Source organism: Lycium barbarum, chromosome 1 (assembly GCF_019175385.1).
Source record: "Lycium barbarum isolate Lr01 chromosome 1, ASM1917538v2, whole genome shotgun sequence".
NCBI classification, from domain to species: domain Eukaryota; kingdom Viridiplantae; phylum Streptophyta; class Magnoliopsida; order Solanales; family Solanaceae; genus Lycium; species Lycium barbarum.
The window spans coordinates 129,951,921-129,977,606 of NC_083337.1; the positions used below are offsets into that span (position 1 = coordinate 129,951,921).

A 25,686-nucleotide genomic window follows, 5' to 3' on the forward strand; every position below is an offset into this window, starting at 1 on the left:
GACTCTGTGTGATACATTTCTGTACGTCTGATTCTGATTTCGAATCTGTCTGATACCTCTCTGTACGTCTAACTCCGATCTCAGAATTGTCTGACATACTTCTGTACCTCTGATTTTGACTATGAATCCGTCCGCCATAGTTTAATACGTCTGCCTCCGATTACGAATCCGTCCGATATGCTTCTACGTGTCCGGTCCTAGTTCTGAATCTGTTTGGTATGAGGTGTCTGGTATGAAGTGGGATTACGATAATGTGGTAAGAAACTCAGAAGTGTACCAAGAAGTGACGATTACTTATAATGTCTGAAAACATTCGTCTGCTACGAGAATATAGTTTATGGTCCGATAATTATGTGGGGTATGAGAAAATATATTATGAAGGCGTTTGAATCAGTGATGTGAAGAATTACCCCATCATGCTGGTAAAGAAGCCATGTCGGAAAGTCCACGAAGGACGATTATGAAAGGAACCCTCCCGAAATGGTATGACGCCCCATGAGGTCAATTTAACATTCGAGGATGAATGTTTTAAAGGGGGGGAGGATGTTACACCCCGTAAGAGTCTGTGCTATTTTAATTAAGACAAGAAAAAAATGAGTTAAGAAAGTTCAAGGAAAGTTAATCGAGTTAGTAAGAATATCGTTATATATGTATGGTTGCCTTAAGTATCCCGAGGTGACATCGTAACCTAAAGGATTTGAAATCGCGTTATGAGCGTATATGAGGTAATGTGAGTGCCCTTTTAAAGTATTTGAGATTATTAGTAATGCTATAGAAGATGGATAAAAGATATGAATATATTTTTGCGATTGGAGTTTCGTCGAAGCTTCGTAAGTTCTCCAGTTACGTTTAAGGTTATTGTGATTCTCCGGACCCTTCGAGATGTGTATGGATTGTTATGTATGTATATGACTATGTATATTCATGGATAAGAGGTTACACGAGGGTCGGAAGAGGATTAGAAGTTAAACGAATCTGAACGAAATGAATCCGAACAACTTCAGAAAAATCTCGGACCAGATTTTTAGCCCATATTGTTGGAGACATATCTCCTAGTATATGAGGATTTTTAAGGTGTTTCAAAAGCCTAAAATTAAGTTCATCGAGTCTAGTTTCCAACGCAACAAACCTCTCGTCAAAATGATATTTGGATAAGGAAATATGGACGATGCAATTTGGGCTGGCAGGGCAGCAAGTTTGGACCCGACCCAAACACTAATGTTTCGGCCCATGAGGCCCATTAACGTTAATATATATGGCAAATTCACTTTAGGGCTGATCATTTTCAGATAAGATCTTCCAAGAACATTAGAGAGAGAGAGAGAGAGAAAACTTCAAGGCTAAGGAAGCCATTTTGATCAAAATCCGAGCTCCGAATCCCGAAGCTCATGAAGAGAAAAACGTTGTACGTTGCGTTGCCTTCAACTTGAGATAAATATTGGTCTTGGGGGATGAAATTTTCGTGGTGGAGCTTCTGATAAGGTATTTATAAAATTCCTTTTATGTTATTAAAGTGTTTATTTAGAGTTTTAACGAATTAGAACGGAGAAAACAGCATTATAAACTCGTTTGTTGTTTTGTTGAAATTTATGGGTGAGGGGCTGTTTTAGTTGAAATTGATGGACTGATTTGAATTAATATTTTGGTTGTTTTAATCATGGATTATGTGAGGAGAGTGAAGGAACTTAATGGTTATTAAGTTGTTGTAGGAAAACATACAACTTTGTTATGGTTTATGTAAAAATGGAAATGAAAGTATCAAGAGGCAAATTATGATTATTGTGGATGAATTTGGAAGATGGAAATGTATAATGAACTTGTATGTTGAAGGTTAGGAAAAATTGGAAAAGTAGTGGCTTAATGGAAAGTTTGAATGTTTGCATACCTTATGAATATTGTGTGAAAATGGTATGGATGCTTCCGACGTATGTTGTAATGATTTTGATGGATGATGAATATGAGAATAATATGTTTGGGTTGGAAATGTAAGGTTGAAATGCAAAATGTTTCGTTATGTCGAAAGGATGGCTAGTGATGCCATATCGTATGTTTAATGCATATTGTTGTTATTGATGCTATTTCTGGGTTGTTGTGATGATGAATTGAGCCGAGCTAAGTCTCGGGGTTGTCTTATATACAGAGGAAATGCTGCCGAAATTTCGGTAGGCAAGTCAGTGTTAAGTTGGATTATTGAAAAGTTTGAAACTAACAAATGGTAAACTTGACCATTTCTAGATTTTAGACGAAATTGAAGTCGACGCCAAGCGAGCGTAAGGCGCTATCGAGGTATGTGAAGCACTTCCCTTTGTTCCTAGGCATGTTCTGGATGTGATAGGCTCGGCCGCGAGCCTTAAGTACGACTCCGTTCCCCGGAATTCGAGACGGAAAACCGCTCCAATTCCTTCAATTCAACTGAAGCTATTTTCTTACAAATTGCCTTTAAAGTGAATTTTTGTACAAAACTTCCCTAAACGGAGTCGGAACACTTCCAAACGATTATGGATGACCTCATAAGGTCTATTAGCGATAATTTACATATGTTGCCTCGAGTTGGTCCGAGGCGGGCCCGCAAGGCCCGATATCTTCTGTAATACTTTAAATACTTCCGTTTTGTCCGATTTTCTCAGAAACCATCTGAACTATTATTTTGATCATGATACAACTATTTTTATGAAATTCTTACAAAATGATTTCTGAAACATCTGAGAATCTGATTCTGATAATAATCTGTCGTGCCTTCCCAAATAGGATATAGGCGCGTACTATGCATACTATCCGTATACTCTGATTCTGACTTGCCGGTTGGCACCCTTTAGTCTGATTGAGTCCGTATGTGAGTCTGGATGTATGTGGTTTCCCATGGATCTGTTCGTGGCTGTCTCAATGCATTCCTTCACTGCGTCCCGGGCCAGGTTGTGTTATCGTGCATATTTCTCTGCATTGTTCACCGCGTCCCTCGGCGTACGGGCCGGGATCTGTTATATCTGTATGATTTTGATATATTGATCTGTGTATAGGGATGGCGGCCAGGATGGCATCTGATATGATCTGATCTGATCTGATTCTGTCTGTCCACCGCGTCCCGTACTAAGAGGGCCGGGTTCTGTTACCGCGCCCCCAGACAGGGCCGAAATCTGTATGTCTGTATGCATGTGCCATCAGTATTTATATAAGCACATGCCTCTGTATGATTCTGTATGGTTCAGTATGACTCTGCACTACTCTGCATGCATAATTCTGTCTGTCCGTCTGAATTACGACTATGTCTGTATGTCCGTATGGCTTCTGATTCTATATGTCCGCATGGATTCTGATTCTGTATGTCCGTATGGATTCTGATTCTGCTCGTCTGTCCGGATTATGATTCCGTCGGTTCGTCCGAACCATGATTCTGTTTATCTGTGTGGACCACGATTCTGTATGTCGGTCTGGATCATGACTCTGTCCGTCCGTCTGATGTATGGTTTTGTCCGTTATATTTCTGTGACTCCGGTTCGGACTATGATTGTATCTGTTATGTTTCTGCTTTACATACTCGGTACATTTTCGTACTGACCCCCGTTCTTCGGGGGCTGCGTTACATGCCCGCAGGTACAGGCGCACTCGGTGACACGCCGCTAGTCTAGGGCACAGGTTCTGCTATCTTGAAGAGCTCCTTTTGCTTCGGGGCATGTACTTTGTTATATATATCTTTTGTTTTCCGTATGTTCTGTATGTATGGAAGTTCTGGGTACGGCGGGGCCCTGTCCCGTCATATGATTCTGTATGTCTGTAGAGGCCTGTAGATAGATGTGTGGGTTACGGGTTTCGTCTATATGTTAGCCTTATCGGCTTATCTGTAAATGTCTGCATGTTCATGTATATACATATATATGTTTGCGCGTGTGCCGTATCGGTATCGGCGTACTTCTGTAACATCTGTTTTAAAAAAAAATCTGTATGGTACGAAATTCGGTCAGGTAGTTATGTACGGGTACCCAGTTAGGGTACCAGTCGCAGCCCACGGGGTTGGGTCGTGACAGAGGGTCCTTATATTTAACACTTAAAATCTGTCCCGATCGAGATATACGTACCAACATACTGTCCGTACATTTTATATGGGCCGTATATCTGGTCCAGTGAGGGTTTCCCATCTTGGCTAAATATACGGCCTAACATACGGCCAGTATAATTTATACAGCCAGTATGTTGGGCCGCATAATTCCCAGCTGTTCCGATTTCGTTCTCGTCGACTCGTTTGATCACCGATCCTTATGGAACCTTCTTGACACTTGTTTAACACCTCAATACCAACCTAAGGGAAATTATCACTATTCTCTAAGATATCATTACACCATCGTTAAATTGTCGCTTATAATTCTTACCCGACACGCAACATATCCTTTACTTCCCTTGACAACCTTCTTCCCTTGCGTCAAATGTCTTTGTACCTAGATTAGGATCATCAAATGCTATTTCTTACTTATCAAAATTTTGTATACGTCATACCCTTCTCTAGCATATTCACTGTACCTTAATGGGGAATTTTCCAAGGTGTAACATTCTTCCCCACTTTTGGAACATTCGTCCTCGAATATTAAACACTCGGGAATTCTACGAAAATTTCCCCAAAGTTTCCCTTGTAATATGGAACTACCATCCTGTCACAACAACCCATAATAATATTTCCTCACAGGGCCACAACACAATAGCAATGTAAATTGGCCACACACGACCAAAAGCATGAAAAGAAAGCATACATACCTTATGATGTTAGTATTTCATATTGAATCTCTCTTGGGGGTTGGAATAAGTGCGGTATGTGGATTTCATTTTCTCTTCCGCCTCCCAAGTCGTTTCTTCTCGGTTGTTGTTTCGCCACAGCACTTTGACTGAAGCTACTTACTTATTTCGAAGCCTTCGTACTTGCCTGTCTAAGATGGCAATGGGCACTTCTTCATATGCTAGCCTTTCTGTCACCTGAACATGATCTATTTTGGTACAATCCTTGTAGGATCTCCAACACACTTGCGGAGCATGGAGACATGAAAAACCGGATAGACTGATTCAAGCTCTGAAAGCAAGTCCAAATCGTAGGCTACATGACCCACCTTGCGGATAATTTTATAGGGTCCAATGTATCAAGGACTTAACTTCCCTTTCTTTCCAAATATCATCACCCCTTTCATTGGCGACACCTTCAAAAATACCCAATCATCAACCTGGAATTCCAAGTCTCACCGGCGGTTGTCCGCATAAGACTTTTGGCGACTTTGGGCTGTCAACAATCGATCTTGGATCACCTTGACTTTTTCTACCGCTTGCTGAATCAATTCAGGGCCTATTAGCTGTACTTCTCCTATTTCAAACCATCCAATTGGGGACCTACACTTCCTTCCATATAAAGTTTCATACAGAGCCATTTGAGTACTGGAATGGTAACTATTGTTGTATGCAAACTCGATTAGAGGCAAGTGATCATCCCAACTACCACCGAAATCTAGAACACATGCACGTAGCATATCTTCCAAAGTCTAAATAGTACGTTCGGCTTGCCCAACAGTCTGCGGATGAAATGTCGTGCTAAGCTTCACTTGGCTTCTTGGAAAGACTCCCAGAACTTGGCTGTAAATTGCGCTCCTCAATCTGTGATTATGGATATCGGTATACCACGGAGTCGCATAATTTCTTTGAGATACAACCTTGCATAGTCTTCCGCTGAGTATGTGGTTCTGACTGGAAGAAAATGAGTTGCTTTTGTTAATCTGTCCACAATCACCCATATGGAATTATACTTTCCCCGAGAACGAGGTAACCCCATAATAAAATCCATGTTGATCACATACCATTTCCAAGTAGGGATTTCCATTGCTTGCAAAAATCCTCCTGGCTTTTGATGTTCGATTTTCACTTGTTGGCAATTTGGGCATTGGGCTACAAATTCTGCTATGTCTCTCTTCATGCCATCCCACCAGTATATCAATCTGAGATCGTGATACATCTCTTTATTGCTCCTGGGAGAATAAAATACCGAGAATAATGGGCTTCTTCTAGAATTCGACGGCGCAAGTCTGCGACATTCGGAACACATAGCCTGCCTTGGTATCTAAGAATTCCATCCATAGGAATTTCAAATGGGGACTTCTCTTTTACATGAGATGTGTCTCTGCAATGGCACAAATGAGGATCTTCACACTGACGCTCTCTCACTTCCATATTCAGGAACGAAACAGTGGGATCATTAATGTCGATTCCTGCATTATCTGAATCTATTAACCGAACTCCAAGATTAGCTAATTGATGGAGCTCATGAATTAATTCTTTCTTCTCCAGAGGAACTTTACATAGGCTGCCCATTGATCGGCGGCTAAGCGCATCAGCTACTACATTTGCTTTTCCGGGGTGGTACAAAATGCTCACATCATAATCCTTCAATAACTTTAACCACCGCCTCTGCCGCAAATTTAACTCCTTCTGCTTGAAAATGTATTGAAGACTCTTGTGATCTATATAAATATCGACATGCACTCCATACAAGTAATGTATCCGCATTTTTAATGCATGAATGACTGCAGCCAATTCGAGATCATGAGTTGGATAGTTCTTTTGATGTTTCTGCAGCTGTTTCGAAGCATAAGAAATGACACTACCGTGCTGAATTAACACACATCCTAACCCAACGCCGGAAGCATCACAATACACCACATGACCATTTGGACTTTCTGGAAGTGTTAAGACTAGAGCTGAGGTTAATATGTCCTTCAACTCTTGAAAACTGCGTTCACAAGCATCATTCCACTAATATTTAATTGCCTTCTGAGTTAGCTTCGTCAATGGGGCTGAAATGGAGGAGAATCCCTCTACCAATCTTCTACAGTATCCTGTCAATCCCAGAAAACTACCAACCTCTGTAGGCGTTGTAGGCCTTGGCCAAGTCTTCACAACTTCATTTTTCTCGGTGTCGACTCGAATGCCATCATCTGAAATAACATGGCCTAGAAATGTTACAGAATTCAGCCAAAACTAGCACTTTGAAAATTTTGCATATAATTCTCGGGTTCGAAGAATTCCAAGAACGATACGTAAATGATCTGCATGTTCTGATTCTGTGTGAGAGTACACCAGAATATCGTCAATGAATACTATCACAAATAAATCCAAGAGTGGCCGGAATTCATTATTCATCAAATTCATGAACACTGTCGGAGCATTGGTCAAACCAAACGACATCACCCGAAACTCATAATGGCCATATCTCGTTCTGAAAGCTGTTTTTGGAATATCCGCTTCTCGAACTCTCACTTGATGATAACCCGACCTCAAGTCTATTTTAGAAAACCACTTGGCACCCAGCAGTTGATCGAACAAATCATCAATCCTTGGGAGAGGATATTTGTTCTTTATTATCACCTTATTCAACTGCCTATAATCGATGCACATTCGTAGGGAACCATCTTTATTTCTCACGAACAAGACTGGTGCTCCCCACGGTGATGAACTGGGTCTAATAAACCCCTTCTCAAGCAAATATTTCAACTGTGCCTTTAGCTCTTTCAATTCTGCCGGACCCATTCAGTAAGGAGGAATGGAAATAGACTTGGTGTCTGGCAACACATCAATAGCGAAGTCAATCTCTCTTTCTGGGGGAAGGCCTGGAAGTTCATCTGGAAACACATCCGGAAATTCATTCACTACCGGAACAGATTAAAAAGTTGGCGACTTGGCTTCGGTATCATGAACTAGAACTAAGTGATAAATATAGCCCTAAGCTATCATCTTCCTTGCCTTAAGGTAGGAAGTAAACCTACCTTTTGGAGATGTTTTATTACCCTTCCATTCAAGCACGGGATCGCCCGAAAATTGGAATCGAACTACTTTCATCCGACAATCAACATTAGCATAACATGAGGCCAACCAATCTATACCCATAATCACATCGAAATCTAACATTTCTAGCTCAATTAAATCAGCTTTGGTCTGGCGGTCGCATATCACAATTACACAATTTTTATATACTTGTCTAGCTATCACGGGATCACCAACTGGAGTAGATACCTCAAAAGGTTTGATTGGCTCAGGTTTTACCCCAATACAACCAGCAACATACGGGGTAATATAAGACAAGGTAGAACCCGGATCTATCAATGCATACACATCATGGAAAAATATGGATAATATACTTGTAACCACATCCGGGGAGGACTCGAGATCCTGTCGTCCGACTAAAGCATACACACGAGGCAGAGTGGCACCTAAAGTAGATGCTCCCCCTCCGCCTCTACCTCAACCTATTGAAATCTGGGATGTCTGCCCCACCACGCACACTGAAGATGAACCAGCCACTGATCCTGTAGGGTGGACCCCAACTCTACCACTCATCGACGGGCAATCTCGCATCGTATGCCCAACCCGGCCGCAGGCATAGCAAGCATCCGAACCTTGGCGACACTCTCCGGAATGAAATCTACCGCACTGGCAGCATCGCGGTACTGGTGGTCTCCTCTGACTATAATCTCCCCCAAACTGAAAATCTGAGGCCCTCGAACGCTGACCCTGTCCTGAACGAAAGGAGCGATCAAATCTCCTATCTGCAAATCGTGGGGCTGCACTACTCACCGACTGGCCTGAGTATCTAGAATAAGTCTGCCTCGATCCCCTTCTATAATCACTTCCTGCCCCCATAGATCTAGCCCTCTTGCTTTGCCTTCAATCGATATCATGATCACCCCTTTGCGGAGGTTGTTGTCCTTCTAAATTCTGGGCGTGGGCTTGTATTCGGGAAATATCCATCCCATCTTGCAACAAAGCCGTCAAACAATCCTTAAATAAATGTGGCCCTAAGCCACTCACAAACCTGTGCACTTTATCTCCCATATCGGCCACCATAGTCGGGGCATATCTAGCCAATGAATTGAAATGAAGGCTATACTCCCGAGCACTCATATTCCCTTGTTTCAAATTTAAAAATCTATCCGCTCTAGCTCCGCAGACCTCGGGTGGCAAATAATGGCGGATGAAGGCATCCACAAATTTTAGCCAAACGGAAGGAGGCGCATTTTCTTTTCTCGATGCTAGCCAATTATTGTACCACAATACCGCCACATCTCGGAGTCTATAAGATGCCAACTCCACAGATTTAGTCTGGGAGGCATGGATAATCCTCAATGTTCTCAGCATCTCATCAATAAAACCTTGCGGGTCTTCATCCGGCTTTGACCCGAAAAACTCCGGAGGATTCAAACTCATAAAATCACGGGCTCTGGTACTAGCTGCCCAATCACTTGAAATCACGTTCTGCCGCTGTGCCTGGGTGGCAACCAACTGTGTCAATAGATGAATGGCCTCGGTCACTTGTTGACCCGAAGCAACCGGTAGAGGAATTGGAGCTGAAGCTCCTCCTTGTTCTTCTTCATTGGGCGGGGTGGAGGAAGTACTAGATGGGGCCTCATTATGTGATTCGCCCTCTTCTACATTCATTGGAATCTCTCTTTCCACCCGCTTTTTCATCGTACTCTTGCCCTTTTGGGCGGCTATAGATTTTCCCTTTGGCGGCTTTTCTGAAATCATAACACACTATTAAGAGGGGAAAATCTTATAACACCACTCTATCGCACGATATCTTAAGATGAAAGATGGTCATTTTTCATAAATGCCCCGTATCCTCTAGTTTATCTATGTGGCGCGCAACACACCATAAACAAGACTCTACTAGACACGGCTCGTAGACACTTCCTAGGACTGAACTGCTCTGATACCACTTTTGTCACGACCCTACTAGGGGCCGTGAGGGTACCCGGGGCTAACCACCGAGCACCACTCATATCCTTACTCGTCATAGTCATTATATGTTTTTTTCCCATACATATACTCATAATCAAAAGACAGTCATTTTTCATTTGAAAACATAATTAATTTTATATACATAAGCCCTTCGGCTATCAAAACAATAATATATATACACAATCATAGCATCGTGAGACCATACTACCCACACATGCGTATCTACGAGCCTATACTAGAGTACTAGACATATAGACGGGACAAGACCCCGTCGTTCCCAAAATATACATATGTACACAAAAGAATAATCAAAGGCACCTCCAGAACAATGGAGTGCTCTCAAGTCAGCTAACAACTACTACGAGTCTGGATCAAGCTCACCTCCCTGTCTACCTGTGGGCATGAACACAGCGTCCAAAGAAAACGGACGTCAGTACGAACATTTTACTGAGTATGAGAGGCATAGGTAATGATAATACATAAAAGAGATAAAAGAAGCATCAATAAGGAGCAACTATATATGACTGTCACTTATAAAAGAAATAACACATGCTGGCTTACTTCATAATCGTCATCATATCATATATGCATAAATTTATAAGCTGCCCGCCCATATAGGTACAGTGTGATAATCAATAGCCTGCGTCCAGGCCTCCCGCATCCGGGGTACCATCTCATGCCGCCCACTAGTGGTGTCTGCCCATGCCATATAGACATGGTGTATACGCTGCCGCCTTAGCGGTGTCTGCCCGGCCATATAGGCGCGGTGTAATATCATCATGTACTCATCTCATAGACTTATCATATTCTCATCATACTATTATTATAATGCATGACTGGGAATGTAGGACAATTATACTCCATCGGGGTGACATAAGGTCGTGAACCCCCGATTTCCGTTATGGAGCATTCATAAGCATTCTGCCTCACCTTGAAGGAAATAGTATATAAGGTGAGTGTATACAATAAACAACATCATATCATGGACTCTAGAATCTCTATAGTTAACTCATCATTATTGGGTTCGTAATGTGTCTCTTATCTCATATGGCTATTCATAAACATAGAATATTTGCTTTCCGGGATATAGGAGTTTCATGAAGAAGAAGGAAAAATCATACCATAGGATTCATGCCCTTGAAAGAAAGGACCAGCCTTACATACCTTTTTCGTTTAACTAATCTATCGCTTGTTTGTTCTCCTTCGATGCCCATGTTTCTACCTTCAAGAGAATTTGCATTAACATTAGCTAATCGATCACTTAAACGTGCTTACTAAAGCTAAAGAAAATTGGGCAGCATTTCCTTTGTTTATACAACTTTTCCCATATTCTATATCTACTCCCAAACATTCATAACAACATTCATAATATAATAGACAACAATCATCATTCATCTACATTATCCGCATTTCACAATTCCTCTTCAATCTCTCCATAATTGTGCTTATAGTTCACTATCGCGTTTTTTCATATACCATACCTATTCCATGGTCTAAATGTCATTCACAACATACTTACAACCACAACATACCAATATTCATAATTCGATCCAAACCTTCACCCAATAATGTCACTATTCCCACATTTATGACCCACTTTCTATATCTTTCTACAATCCATGTGTTTTTAACTTTCAACACCTTAAACAACCAAGTATGATCATAAAACGCACCTTAGATAATGGATGAATAATCCTTGAGTGGGAATCCTCTTCTTGCACAAAAACCCTAGCTCACTTCATTTGGGATTTCTTGACTTAGATGAACTTTGATATGTTTTCTACACTTGATTTTGTGGGTTTGATGTAGTTGATCATAGATTTCTCTTGGTTTCTTGTGGATGTATAATGGAGAGGGTTCTAGAGGTTTCTTGAAGTGTGGTGAGTTGAAAATGAAATGAAATAATGAGAGAGGGTCCTTATATTTAACACTTAAAATTTGTCCTGACCGAGATATACGGACCAACATACGGTCCGTACATTTTATACGGGCCGTATGTCTGGCCATATGTTTGGTCCAGTGAGGGTTTCCTATCTTGGCTAAATATACGACCTAACATACAGCCACTATAATTTTTACGGCCAGTATGTTGGGCCGTATAATGCCTAGCTGTTCCGATTTCGTTCTCGTCGACTAGTTTAATCTCCGATCCTTATGGAACCTTCTTGACACTTGTTTAACACCTCAATACCAACCTAAGGTACATTATCACTCTTCTCCAAGACATCATTATGCCATCGTTAACTCGTCGCTCATAATTCTTACCCGACACGCAACATATCCTTTACTTCCTTTTACAACCTTCTTCCTTTGCGTCAAATGTCTTTGTATCTCGATTAGGATCATCAAATGCTATTTCTTACTTATCAAAATGTCATATACGTCATGCCCTTCGCTATCATATTCACTGTAGGTTAATGGGGAATTTTCCAAGGTGTGACAGATAATAACTGCTGATCACACTGTTTGCTTAGGCCTAAAAATGAGGATGAACATGTAGGATCCTGTAAGTCCTGTTAGAGTAAAAAGAAGAGGGTAAAACAGGATTATGGTTGAAACCTCAATTAAATTAGCGTTATAATCTAATTTTTCCAAACCTCTTAGCATTGCTTAAGGACGAGAGAAGAGGACCATGAGTGTAGATATCTAAGTTAAAACCACTTGACAAATGGGAAAGTCTTTTTAAAGACATTTTTGGAGAAGATTGAGAAAGGGTCAAGTCTCACTTGATCCACAACATATCTCACAAGTCTATCGGGTGCAACTCGCTATGTTTTCACGCTTGGTGGCCTTTTTTCCTTTTTGTTTAGTTAAATGGGTCCTAGAAAATGAACTTCCTTTGCACTAATGGTTGTTCACTTAAATCACTAAACCTAGTCATAATGTTTGATTTTTGGATTCAAATGAACTTGTTGACCTACTCAAGTATACTTTAGGGATTAGTTGACTAGCCTAGATGATACACAATAGTTTGAGGATTGTAGGCATTGCTTAAAATTGGAAAGAGGAAAAGACTTCAAGTAGGTATGCGATTACTGACTGCTGAAAAATAAGTCAAAAATGTTTTATTTGGACAATATAATAAGGTGTGAAGACCCTCTAATATCTAGTTAGACTTGGTTTAGAGCTAAGACCTACATGGGTTTCTATGTGCATTGGGTTGGTTTCATCTGTGTTTGAATAAATGTTTTTTTTTCCTAAAAAACACTAGAATATTAAAAAGGGAAAAGAGGAGTAGCTTATATTAATTTAGATTGGCGGCATAATGACATGTAAATACACTTAACTCTTTCTTTATGGTACTCCAAATAATGTATCATGTCTTTAACTTCTGAGATGTGTCCTTGAGCATGCTAGACCAAACCCAGTTAGAGGATAATAAATGAACTTGGCCCTGTTTGAATAAGTGTACTGCTCCTTAGTGCAACATTAAACACAAGCCAAGGTTATAGTAACAACAAGTGAATATTGAAAGGATCCCGGGTTAATTATGAATATTGTTCAGCTAAAAATTGAGAAAGTTAAGAGCAGGCCACTAATTGTGAATATGTTTAAATCGTGTGCATCTTCTTATGGGATTAACCTGTTTCTTTCTACAATGGAATAGGATTAGGGGAGAAGGTCAAAAAGGGATTTGAAAGCTCTGAACTTTAAAAATATTGAGTCTTCTGTGTATCCTTGGGACTGTTGGTCTTTCTATTTTCTTAAAGTGAGTGTGAAAATGCAGTTTCTATACTTAAAACAGCATACTTTACTATGTCAAGAAAACATAGTAACACAACACACAAGTTACTGAAGGGGAAATAAGGGGGCATTGGTGTAAGAACAAGTAATCAAGAATCCACAGAAGACAAGCGAAACATGGACTACTCATAAATAAACCTTCAAAAGCTACAAGTAACACATTAAATTCAGTTTTAGGATGACAGTTTAGCTAATAGGTAGGATTAGGATCAAACATGGTCAAACTAAGTGTACCTCCAATCTATTTTAACTTAAGTCAAGTTCAAGTTATTTTCAAGATAGACTAATAGGAGAAATGACGTAACACAACAATGGTCTCAGATTCAGGGTAATCTTAAGTTCAGAATAAGATTGTGGCAAATCTCAAGTAGTCAAAAAATGAAAGTAGAGATTCCTATGGTGCAAGTAGATGTTACTATGAGTTACTATGATTATCTTACTAATTTAAGGCTAGATTTATTCCCTCTAAGTGTTCAAAGTTCAAGATCAGACAGTACAAATTCATTTCAAATGCAAAATTACTTTTAATCTAGCTCAGCTTATAGCAGGATAAAAATGACAAGTAGAATGCAGGTCGTAGGTTGAAAATGATCTAAGTCTCCAGGTTCTCAATTTCTAAGTTAAGATTCAACTTCAAGTGCTAGAAATGATTTAGCAAATAACAGGTCCTAATAGGAACTCCAAACATGATAGCTAATCTCAACTGACTCTCAAAATTATGCAAGAGGACAAGGGATACACATATGTCAAACTAATCAAAATAATCTATAAGATCTACTCAGAGCAACACAAGGCTTAAGAAAAATTCTCAATCAACACAAAAGGTCTCAAATAGCACTAATAGGGGCATGACACTCCCTCTGGCCAACAGATAATCTCAAAGTAGGACCAAATTCATACACTCAGCACATAAGCATATATATATATATATATATATATATATATATATATATACAGTATCCAGGATCAGTTTTTAAACAACTGAGCGGCCTCAAGATTGCACATATAGAATATGACACTCAAATCAACATATTAGGCCTAGCTTCATGCTCAAACTAACACATAGGAGCAAATGGATGGCAAGAAACTCAAGTTACACAATGATAGCAAGAAGAGAAATATAGACATCAACTTAGCCTTTTAACTTTGCTTTAGCCTTTTCTGATCATCCTAATTAGCCTAGGTGAACAAGATACACAAAGGAGATTCTAAACAGTAAAACAGGCACAAAGAACAAACTATAGCAAGTACTACTAGAATCCTCTAAATAAGTAAACTCAAATGAAGAAACCAGTCACTTGATTCACAAAAGCAAAACAGGTCTAACAGTATACCAATCACCCCATTCCTCTCTCATTCCCAGTTTTAGTGTCAAACCAACAAGTTTCAAATGCTAGTACCTCATCTTTTAACAGTTTGCAAGTCAAATTCCATGTGCACATAAAGAGTGAACTAATCTAAAGTTTAAAAACAAACTATAACCCTTTTCAATCTCTTTCATTAAACAAGTAACCAAGTTACAGCCTCAAGATTCATTAGACTAGGTTGAGAAAACCATTTTATCTCCACAAAGTTCAAATAGGATAGGATAGCACATAAAATCAACAAGTAAGTTTAAGAAACACAAATCCAAATCCTCATATATTAACACAACTAGGTAAACCTAAACGGAAGAAAGCATGAATCATTCTAAAAGGTTTTAAACATGGCAAGCTCTTTTCTTTCAAACAATAGCACAGGAAATCCAAAACACATCCTGCTAGGGGTAAACAAGAACAATAAACATCCAGGACCACTTTTGAGACTAGGTTTCACTCAAGGGGTATATCAAAAACCCTTTTAGACTAGTTTGCAGGCACTGAACATATAGAAAGCAAAAAAGGAAAGTTCTTAAATCCATTTTTTAAATTGTAAAATAGTCCTAAGAGGCTAGCAAGAGGTCAAACAAGCACGATACAAACAAAAATTTTCAAAAAAAAACATTTTTATCTCAGTTTTGCCTTCAAAGCCTTAAAAACAGGAAACACAACATGACCAGTACCAAATAGGGGATAGGACATCAAGATTGCAATTCTTGATACAACACAGAAGTTTAGTAAAAGCAGTGTTTAAGCCACAACAAGTTATGAACTTTATTTGAAACCATTTAAACAGGAAATCCTTTAAACAAACAAGCAAACACACAATGATTCATGTCCTAACCTCAAACAACTAAACAATACACCTCAAACCTCAAGTAACCAATGGAACAATAACTCCAATCATAAACATATCCCCTTTTTTTCAACTTAAAACTATTTTAAGACATCAAATCCTTTAAAACATCAAGACACCACTAACAAACATCTCAAAACCTTGAAACAACTTAAATATCTCAGAGCCAAAAGAGAATTCTGTAAAAACAGTGAGTATGAACACAATATAGGTTTCTTTGGCTCAAACATCCATTTTCAAAGTTCTAAAATATATTAAACATCATAAAACACTCAAACAAACTCCATATCCTTATTTCACATATCAAAGCAGTTTCAAAGCTAAATGGCATAATATGTTTTATGTAACAGAACTAACAATATAAGCTGTATATAGAGTAAACTAGGTTGGAATCGAAGTGTTACCATTTTGTAGGGCAACAAAAAGATCAAAATGGAGGGATTGGTCAACTATCAAACACCAACACTTGAAAACCTTGTAAACCAACCTTTTTCTTCTTAAATCTTTGTATGATATGTGTATATTAGAATACTATAAGTAGGTATATCTTATAGTACTCTTAAAGTAGTGGTCTATTTGTACTATATGGGTAATATATATAGTATATATTTTGGTTTTTCAGTGTATATGGGTAGTAGAAAGATTGTATATTTCTTGAATGCTTAGAAAATTTTAGCCAAAGGTTCGAATCCTTAAAAATGGCACAATTGCCTTCTATTTATAGCAAACAATTAGGGCTTTAGGTACAAAAAAGGGAATGTCTTTCATCCAAACAAATTTCCCCCCAAAATACCCTAATTTCAATCTCACAAAAAAAAAATCCAAATTCGAGTAAAGGACCAAATTATTCCTAGGAAAATTGTAATACCTTATCCTATATGCAACAATTTTAACAAAAATCAGATAATTTCAAATGGATAGTACTAGAAATTACACACAAAATATCCAATAAATCCCTAAATACTAGGATAGTACAGTGAGTCACACATACAACCAAAAAATAGTACAACCAACGTTACAATGGTACTAAGTTAGGATAAAATCCCCTAGAATCCCCTTTACCCGAATGCAATGGGAGTTCCCCCTTAAAAACCCCCTCTTGGTGTCATGGTGACCAAGATAACAGCAAGCTCGATGGCTTTTGTCCGTGGCTCCCATGACACAGAAGAATTTAGGGTAACATCCCATTAGGGGTTCAATTGGACATGCAAATATAAGTAAAACATAAAACCAAACCTGATAATAGCATTAGGATAGAAAGGTGAACAAAACCCCTCGAAAATTAGCCATGGAATAGCCATGAAAATTGCTTGATGATTGATCGTAGCATAAGCCCTAAATCACCATTTGAGAGAGAAAGAGGAGAGGGGATCGGATGTGGACGAAGACAAAACAAAAGAGGGGTTTGGAAGCTTTTGTTTATAACTTCCAACCCCCTTTTAAAATCTAACCCCCCCCCCCTAGTTTTTAAATTATTTTAAAAGGCCCCCTATGTATAAAATACACTATTTTCAAACTTTGTACTCCATTTAGAATAATTACTTAATTTCATGAAAATACGTATTCGTCTATAAACCTATCGTAAACTTATTTTTTATAAAAAGAAAATTTGGAATACACCATTTTAAAATACGAGCTTTAATATAAACCCAATATTGACATAGTTCCGGATAATATTTAAAGGGGTGAAAATGTGGTAAAAAAATCGTAATTCATACGTCGTCTTAATTAATAATTTTCTCAAGTTAGATGGAGCGGGATGTGTATTTTCTTTTTGATTTATATTTATGAAAACAAATAACTTCTAATTTCCTGTAGTTGTTAACTTTTATAACAAATAATAACTAAAAGTCATTTTTTTGTCATTGCCTTGGGATTTTTAAATTCTTAATTTTCTAAGGGCATCCTTCGTCTTGGACTCGGAAAATTTGAAAATTAAAATATGCGTTTTATGAGTTGAAAATTAGCTGTCAACATCATTCATACAAACAAGCCAGAGGGTCATTCATACAAACAAACTGAGAGGGCCATTCATACAAACAAGCCAAGAGGGTCATTCATACAAACTGCCGAGAGGGTCATTCATACAAACAAGCCAAGATGCCTATTCATACAAGCAAGCCAAGAGGGCCATCTATACAAACAAGCCAAGAGGTCATTCATACAAATTGCCGAGAGGGCCATTCATATAAATAGCCAAAAAGGCCATTCATTCAAACAAGCCAAGAGGGGCATTCATGCAAATAGCCCAGAGGGCCATTTCATCTAAAAAATACCACGAAGGATATGTGCATATTGTTAAATCCAGGAAAAGGCACACAACCTCCAAAAAGAAGCCAACTTGCTGAACCAGATCCAGGAGAATTGCAGAGCAAACGTGGAACTTTTTCTTACGCAACCAGTCAAGATAGGGTGCCCATGAGAGTCAAGATCTTTGACCATGATTTGGAAGCCATCAAATAACAGACTCAGCCATAATTTGTCTTGTTTTTATTTTTCTTTACTAAAAATCGCGACCGGTCGGACACACGCCAGGAAATCCGAAAGTACTCCCACATAAGGGACATACTCTTCTCCAGCAAGTCAAACTACATGTGACCTGATTTCCAGGGACATATAGGCAGGCTCGAGACCAGAGAGTCAATCACATTCTAACAGTCGTCCAGAGGAGCCTGGTCACAACACTGGGGATCTCAGGATTTTTCTTCCAAATCACTTAAAAATCCTTGGTTGAGTTGAACTACAAGTGGCCTGAATTCTCATATAACTTGAGATATGTAGGAAACCAAGAAACCAGGGTTTGACCGCGTATGTGAAAATTGCATGAAGATAAAGGGTGAAATGAGTCGGGTCAGTCAAAAATTAGGATTAGTTAAATTTCATCTCTCTGGGATGGTCCCACCATCCCCAAGCACTGAAGAGGAAGTTGTTGACACCTAATATTTGATCTCTCGTAATTTATTTTAATCACTCAGAGTCCTTGAAATATAAATAAAACAAGCTATGCACCTTGAAGGGTTTAAATAATTTTTATAAATTGTTCAGATCAATATTTTGCTTCTTTAAATTAATGAAAAGATTTTTAGGCCATCAAAAATTATTGAGAAATTAATTGGAACTTTTATGACATTTTTGAGATATTTATTAGATTTAATCAAAGGAAAAAGGACATTTTTGTTGAAAAACTAATAATCATTTATTTGGTTGTTCAAATTGTCAAAAAAAAAATTAACAAGTACTTTATTCCCTTCAATCCAAGGATTTTTATTAATTTAAATAATTGACCATTTCACCCTCAATCTTTAATTTTGTATAATTGTGTAATTTGTCAAAAATTATTTGTAATTGTCTATAATTTTTTTAATTAGTCAATTAAGTGGTCCTTATTTCAAATTGATTTTTAATTATTTTGGTTATTGCCACAATTAATTCAACCAATTCACGGTTTAAGGAAATTGGAGCCATTTTTACAAAATTAGCCTCTTAATGGCCTTATTTGAAATAACTTGATTCATTGGTTCAAATTTATTATGGTCATTAATGCAATTTAATTTTAAAATTTGCTAATTAGGCCAAATATGGCCATAATTGAAATAATCAGTTGGATTAGAATCAATTAAGGCCATATTCGCAAAATTAAGCCCATTAACACAGTTGGCCACTTTTAAATTATTTAAATATGATAATTACGTCCTAATTTGCTTATAATTAAAATATTATGAGTAATAATTGATATTTTAGTTTTTTTAAATTACCTACTTTACTCTATGCGTGTATATACATCTGGTATATGTAAATATACACACGTGATATACATAGGGGGAAAGGGCCAGATCCATTTTATTTAAAATCGGACCAGGCCCAGTCCACCTAATGGACCAGACCCGGCCCAAATCGCTTGGATAAGGAAGCAAGTAATACTTCCTCATTTCATTTTTCATTTTTTCTCTCAACAAACGCAGCCTTACTCCCTCTCTCTCTCTCCTCCCTTTCCCCTTTTCTCTAAAACCCTAAGGTGCCGCCCCCTTGTTTTTCTTCTCCCATGCCAGATATGGAAAAAATGCAGACTCCTCAGACTTTTGATAGTCTTTGCATGATCAAAAGAGTGAAACAATTAATGTTCAACATGATTTCACTCAAAACTCGTCCCAAATACGGTAATAGATCCCTCTTTTTACTCTTTTCTTCAGATTTCGAGTCAAACCTGCAATTTTCTGTTGCTTTAAGGTTGTATTGTTTTATTGTTTTTACGATTTCTTAATGGCCCTTTGATATTGGCTCAGATCGACCCAAGATGGGTCAGATCTGACTACATACATTGGTTATCTTTAGATCTGGATCATTAATTTCATATATTGAATGTTTAGTTCTGAAAATAAGGTTTATATCTCATCAGTAATTTTAGTCTTTGGATGAATTTTGGGGTTCTATAAACAGAACACCACCCTCACCATGAAAAGGGGCGAAAAAAAGTTTTGACAATTCTAAGAAGCTAGAAAATTTGATTTTTAAAAGCTTCTCAGTAAAATTTTAAGACATTGACCTTAAGAGTTAGAGTTTTTTCTCAGTTCTAAAATTATTTGCTTTGCTTGTTCTACATCGTTTGTGGCTGAGTCTCGAGATTTAAAGCATAAGGCTCTAAGATCCATTCTTTTCTTGGCAGCATGTATAAAAGGTAATTCCTAATTCATTTTGTTTCCTTTACTTAGATTTTGCATAGTCTAAGGGTATTGTATTAGTTAATCTGCTTGGGTCTTAATGTTTGCTAATGCTGGTTCATGTTATTAAGAGTGGTCCCATCTTGTTGTGTGTTTAGTTTATGATTCACTTGAGAAAAATGGTGTAGCCAGTTTGAATACTATGTTGAAACCTACCTAACATAGACTGATTAGTCTTCATAGTGGTTTGTTTACTTATGTGATTTCAGTGACTCTATTTTAGCTTAGAAATAGTGTGGTTAGTGTATCTTGAACATGTTTTTTTCCATCTTGATTGACCACACTCACACAGAATAAGATAAAATCGGGACTATTTAATAGACTTTTCTTTTCTCAACTAAAATACAATTGGGAATTGGATCTGGTTCAATTTGGCTTTTGGGTTGAGCTAATAATTGAAACATTTGTGCTCATGGTTTCACCTAGTCTAAGCCAGAATGTGTGCCAAACTGCTTATGTCTTTAGCAAATCTTAAAACTAATTGATTAAAGACATGGATATGAACATGTTTTGGTCTGATTAAGTGCTCCAGTCTCTTGTCCGAACTTGTGTGACTTAAACATATGGTGTTTACAAACTTGTCTTGGTGTAACTCATATTACAGGTCTTACATCTTAAAACTAGTCTATCTCTAAGTCCTAAAAGGTCTGGTGGAACTGGAAAAGAAAAAGGGTAAACCTTTAAGACCAGGTCATACTTGAAGTTGATTAAGATAAATCTTATTAGTTTTGCCAGCTAATAAGGTGTTTGTTAGTTCTTAACCTGATTAGTGGCTGCTTTGGGGAGTGAAAGATGTAAAAAATGGGAGAAAATAGTTGTAAAGAATCTGAAAACTTGTTTTGTTACCTTTGATCTCTTTGTTTCCAGGCCCCATTATGTGTCCCATCCAATTGGTGAAGCAACTTGTGTTATGAAAGTAAGTCGGTGTGCTATAAACTCTTGCATCTACATTGATATTTCTTCATGGACTGACCCTAGTTTAATAGGTGACCTTTGTCTAATTTAACAAATTTAAAGTAGTAGGAGAACGGTGAAATGAAGTAGGCTTGGTCATGTTTTTGTTAAGTCCTATATAGCTTTGGGATTGAGGTTTGCCTTTAAAACATAAGACCTGCTTTTTCATTATACATGGATGAGAAATATGATCTAATAATAACTGTTGATCACATTGTTTGCTTAGGCCTAAAAGTAAGGATAAACATATAAGATCTTATACGTCCTGTTAGAGTAAAAAGAAGAGGGTAAAAAAGGATTATTGTTGGAACCTTGAGGAAATTAGCTTTATAATCTAAGCTATCGAAACCTCTTAGCATTGCTTAAAGATGATAGAAGCGGACCATGAGTGTAGATATGTAAGTTAAAACCACTTGACAAATGGGGAGTCTTTTTAAAGACATCTTACTAGAAGATTGAGAAAGGGTCAGGTCTCACTTGATCCCCAGTATATTTCTTCCCAAATAAAATATTATCATGGCATATCTCACAAGTCTATAGGGTGCAACTCTCTATGTTTGCAAACTTGGTGGCCTTTTTTCTTTTTTGTTGAGTTAAATGGGTCCTAAAAAATAAACTTCCATTGCACTAATGGCTGTTCACTTAAATCACTAAACCTAGTCATAATGTTTGATGTTTGGATTCAAATGAACTTGCTGACCTACTCAAGTATGCTTTAGGGATTAGTTGACTAGACTAGATGATACACAATAGTTTGAGGATTGCAGGCATTGCTTAAAATTGGAAACAGAAAAATACTTCAAGTAGGTATGTGATTACTGATTGCTGAAAAATCAGTAAAAAAAATGTTTTATTTGGACAATATAATAATGGGTGAAGACCCTCTAATATCTAGTTAGACTTGGTTTAGAGTTCAAACCTACATGGGTTTCTGTGCGCATTAGTTTGGTTTCATCTGTGTAAAAAATTTTGTTTTTTTTTTCTAAAAAACACTAGAATATTAAAAAGGGGAAAGAGGAGTAGCTTACATTAATTTAGATTGGCAGCATAATGACATGGGAATACACTTAACTCTTTCTTTATGGTACTCTAGATAATGAATCATGTCTTTAACTTCTGAGATATGTCCTTGAGCTTTCTAGTCCAAATCCAGTTAGAGGATAATAAATTAACATGGCCCTGTTTGAATAAGTGTACTGCTCCTTAGTGCAACATTAAACACCAGCCAAGGGTATAATAATAACAAATGAACTTTGAAATGATCCCAGGTGAATTATGAATACTGTTCAGCTAAAAAATGAGAAAGTTAAGAGCATGCCACTAATTGGGAATATGTTTAAATCACGTGCATCTTCTTATGGGATTAACTTGTTTCTTTCTACAATGGAATAGGATTAGGGGAGAAGGTCGAAAAGGGATTTCAAAACTCTAAAATTTAAAAATATTGAGTCTTCTGTGTATCCTTGGGACTGTTGGTCTTTCTATTTGCTTAAAGTGTGTGTGAAAATGCAGTTGCTATACTTAAAACTGCAAACTTTACATAAAATCACTAGAACTTAAAAACTCTCTACAGTTCTTACAGCTGACCTTGCCTGTATTCTAGTTGTTTTGTCTTGACCTTTGATTAAATGATCCTGAGGGCAATACAATATCCCACTTGTGCTCATTAAGCTAACAAAGCCATGACCCATCCTATATTTCCTTGGCATAATCAGATATGTTTGTGCTCTGTTTCTGTTGATGTCATAGTAATTAGAGATCAGTTGCTTACCGTGTGTGCTGTTTATTGGAAAATGATTGTTTCAATTAGATGACCTGATTCACCTGCCTAAGTTTGTCCATATCATGTCTACTAGAGTTACAAACCTTGTTCTCCTGTACATTTCCTACATCATGTGTGAGAATTATCCAGGCTTAAAATATGACATATAAAGGCATGTGGACACTTACTTTGGTTGTGAATAGGACATCTATCCTTCTTGGGAGCATCATATGAATAACTCTATATGCCTTCTATGAATGTCAAATCTGCTGCTCATCTCTGTTATATTATACCAGTACTGAGGCTTGTTTACCCTATGTCTATGTCCCTCTGCTTGCTTTGTTTGTACCATGCCTGCTTGATTCAAGACTGCTTTGGACTATGCCACCTATACATGACTGTTTATGTTGTGATTGTTTGATTCAGTCTAGTTTTGGTCACATTATTTCCATGTATGTTACTTCCTCCTTGTCCGAATCATATTCAGTTGCCTTGGTCTTGATTCATTAGAATAGTACATTTGCTGGGACGATCCATCTCTTCTCTTTATATTCTTCACTGGTTCCTACTAATTTATGGATATTCTATAATTGTGTGTATTAGACTTGTCCTATTTATTCAAGCCTCTATGTGGATATGTAAGTCTGTGTCCATGACTGTATTGGTTGGGAGAGGCAGTTTAGACAGGGGAGGGCTTGGTCTGAACCTTCCCCTGGTGACCAGCCATGCCGAAGGTTCATGAAACTGCTTGGAACTTGTGCGACATCAGGAATAAGGATGTGATGATTTTTCCTCCTCGCCAGCCAAGTCTTTTCAGATGAGTTTAAGGGCGTGGAAGTGCATATGCATACTACATGGACTTGTGAATAAATAGGATACTATGTTTGTATGTGTGTACAATTATGCATATGATAGGACTTATAAGTTATTAGGATGCTATGTATGTAGTGTGTATAGCTATACATATGATAAGATCAATAAAGAATTAAACTAACCGGGGTCTTTGTTTCTTTCCTTCTTCAGTGCATGGCCATTTGGGCTGAGGCCCAGCCACCCAAAGGCCCAATAGGGAAATTGTTTCGAAATTATTGAGTTTGAGAAAAAAAAAAAAAAGGAAGCTAGTATATATTTGAAGGCCCAATCATGGGTGAAAATGACACGAAGGCCCAACCATGGGTATAAATGGTTAACTAGGGGTTTGGTACAACCCTAGTCTATCATTCCTACTTTATTTATGCTATTTCAATTTTCTTAGAATGTTGTTGTATTCATACTCGTAGAAGCCACAGTATTATTGGAATTGGTTATGGTATGTTGCATATGTCGTTTAGTCTACTCTAGATCCTTAAAACAATTTTTAAAAACCCGAAATATGCGTACTGATTTTTTAACTTAATTGGGGATAAACCACGTTTTTTTTTAATACATTAAACAACAAGGAGACTAAGAGGTTTTTGATGTCAATATGGAGATATTTCATTTAAACTGAAAGAGGAGAAGCAAATTGAACAAATTCCTTTTCAAGATAGACACGTTTTTCTGGGTTTGAATTGGCAAAAAAATATAAAGTATTTTGGGCCAGAGTCCACATGATTTTTTAGAAGCAGTTGGTCTAAGTATTTTGGGCGAGAGCCCATATAGACATTTCTTTCAAAAAAAAAAAAGGTGAAATTATTTTCGGCCAGAGCCCACTTGACCTTTATCTTTTTTAGAAACTAACGACTAAAGAATTTTGGGCCAGAGCCCACATTTTTAGAAAATGAACGAATGAAGTATTTGGGTCAGAACCCATGTCACTTAGATGGTTAATAGAATAAATGAAACTCAAAATTGGATTCTCTTTGAAAAAAATAGATCTGGACCTTACCCAGAAAAACGGTAAACTCCTTTCATAAGTAAAAATTGTTTTGCTATAAAACCCAGTTCATCTTCAAAAAGAACAAGTTGAATATGTCTAAATTTATATAAAAAAAAACTTTTATAAACTAAATGGCCAAAATATATCCGCAATTAAATAGTTTTAGATAAGGACGTTCTAAAAACGTATTAAATGGATTAACCCGCTCCATGTATGAGTCAAGCATGAACAAAACCTATTTATCCCAGACTTTAAAATGAATAAATTTTCTATCTTTACAGAAAACACCACTATCTTATATATAAAAGGAACTAATTGTATCCCGATATTACAAATCCGAACCTAAATACCCTATGGGTCATGACTATTGAGACATAGAGGTTTCCGTCCTTAGCATGTGTATGGTATGGACAATTAGCCAATGCATTGCATCATATATGCATTTATTTGATTACTTTCTTCATATATGTGGACTAATTAGTGTCAGCCTATGATACCTACTAGTACTAGTTGTTTGTATTGATACTACCTTGCTATACTCTTTTCTGATTGCAGAATTTGTCACAAGCTCTACTTCCGGACCTCGTGAGTGATCCTAATACCTGTTTGCTGAGTTTCCAGGGTGAGCTACTTGATGGATTCCGTAGCCTGGAGATTCCTCTTTTATTACTTTTCTT

The 25,686-nt window shown here is 37.6% G+C and overlaps 1 long non-coding RNA gene across 1 annotated transcript; it reads left to right on the plus strand.

The window, feature by feature from the left end:
* The first annotated feature begins 19,644 nt into the window (after positions 1–19,644).
* On the plus strand, positions 19,645–24,463 carry LOC132637799 (uncharacterized). The gene is made up of 2 exons (XR_009581582.1): positions 19,645–19,874; positions 24,175–24,463. It is a non-coding gene; the product is annotated as an uncharacterized LOC132637799 (long non-coding RNA).
* Positions 24,464–25,686: the final 1,223 nt, after the last annotated feature.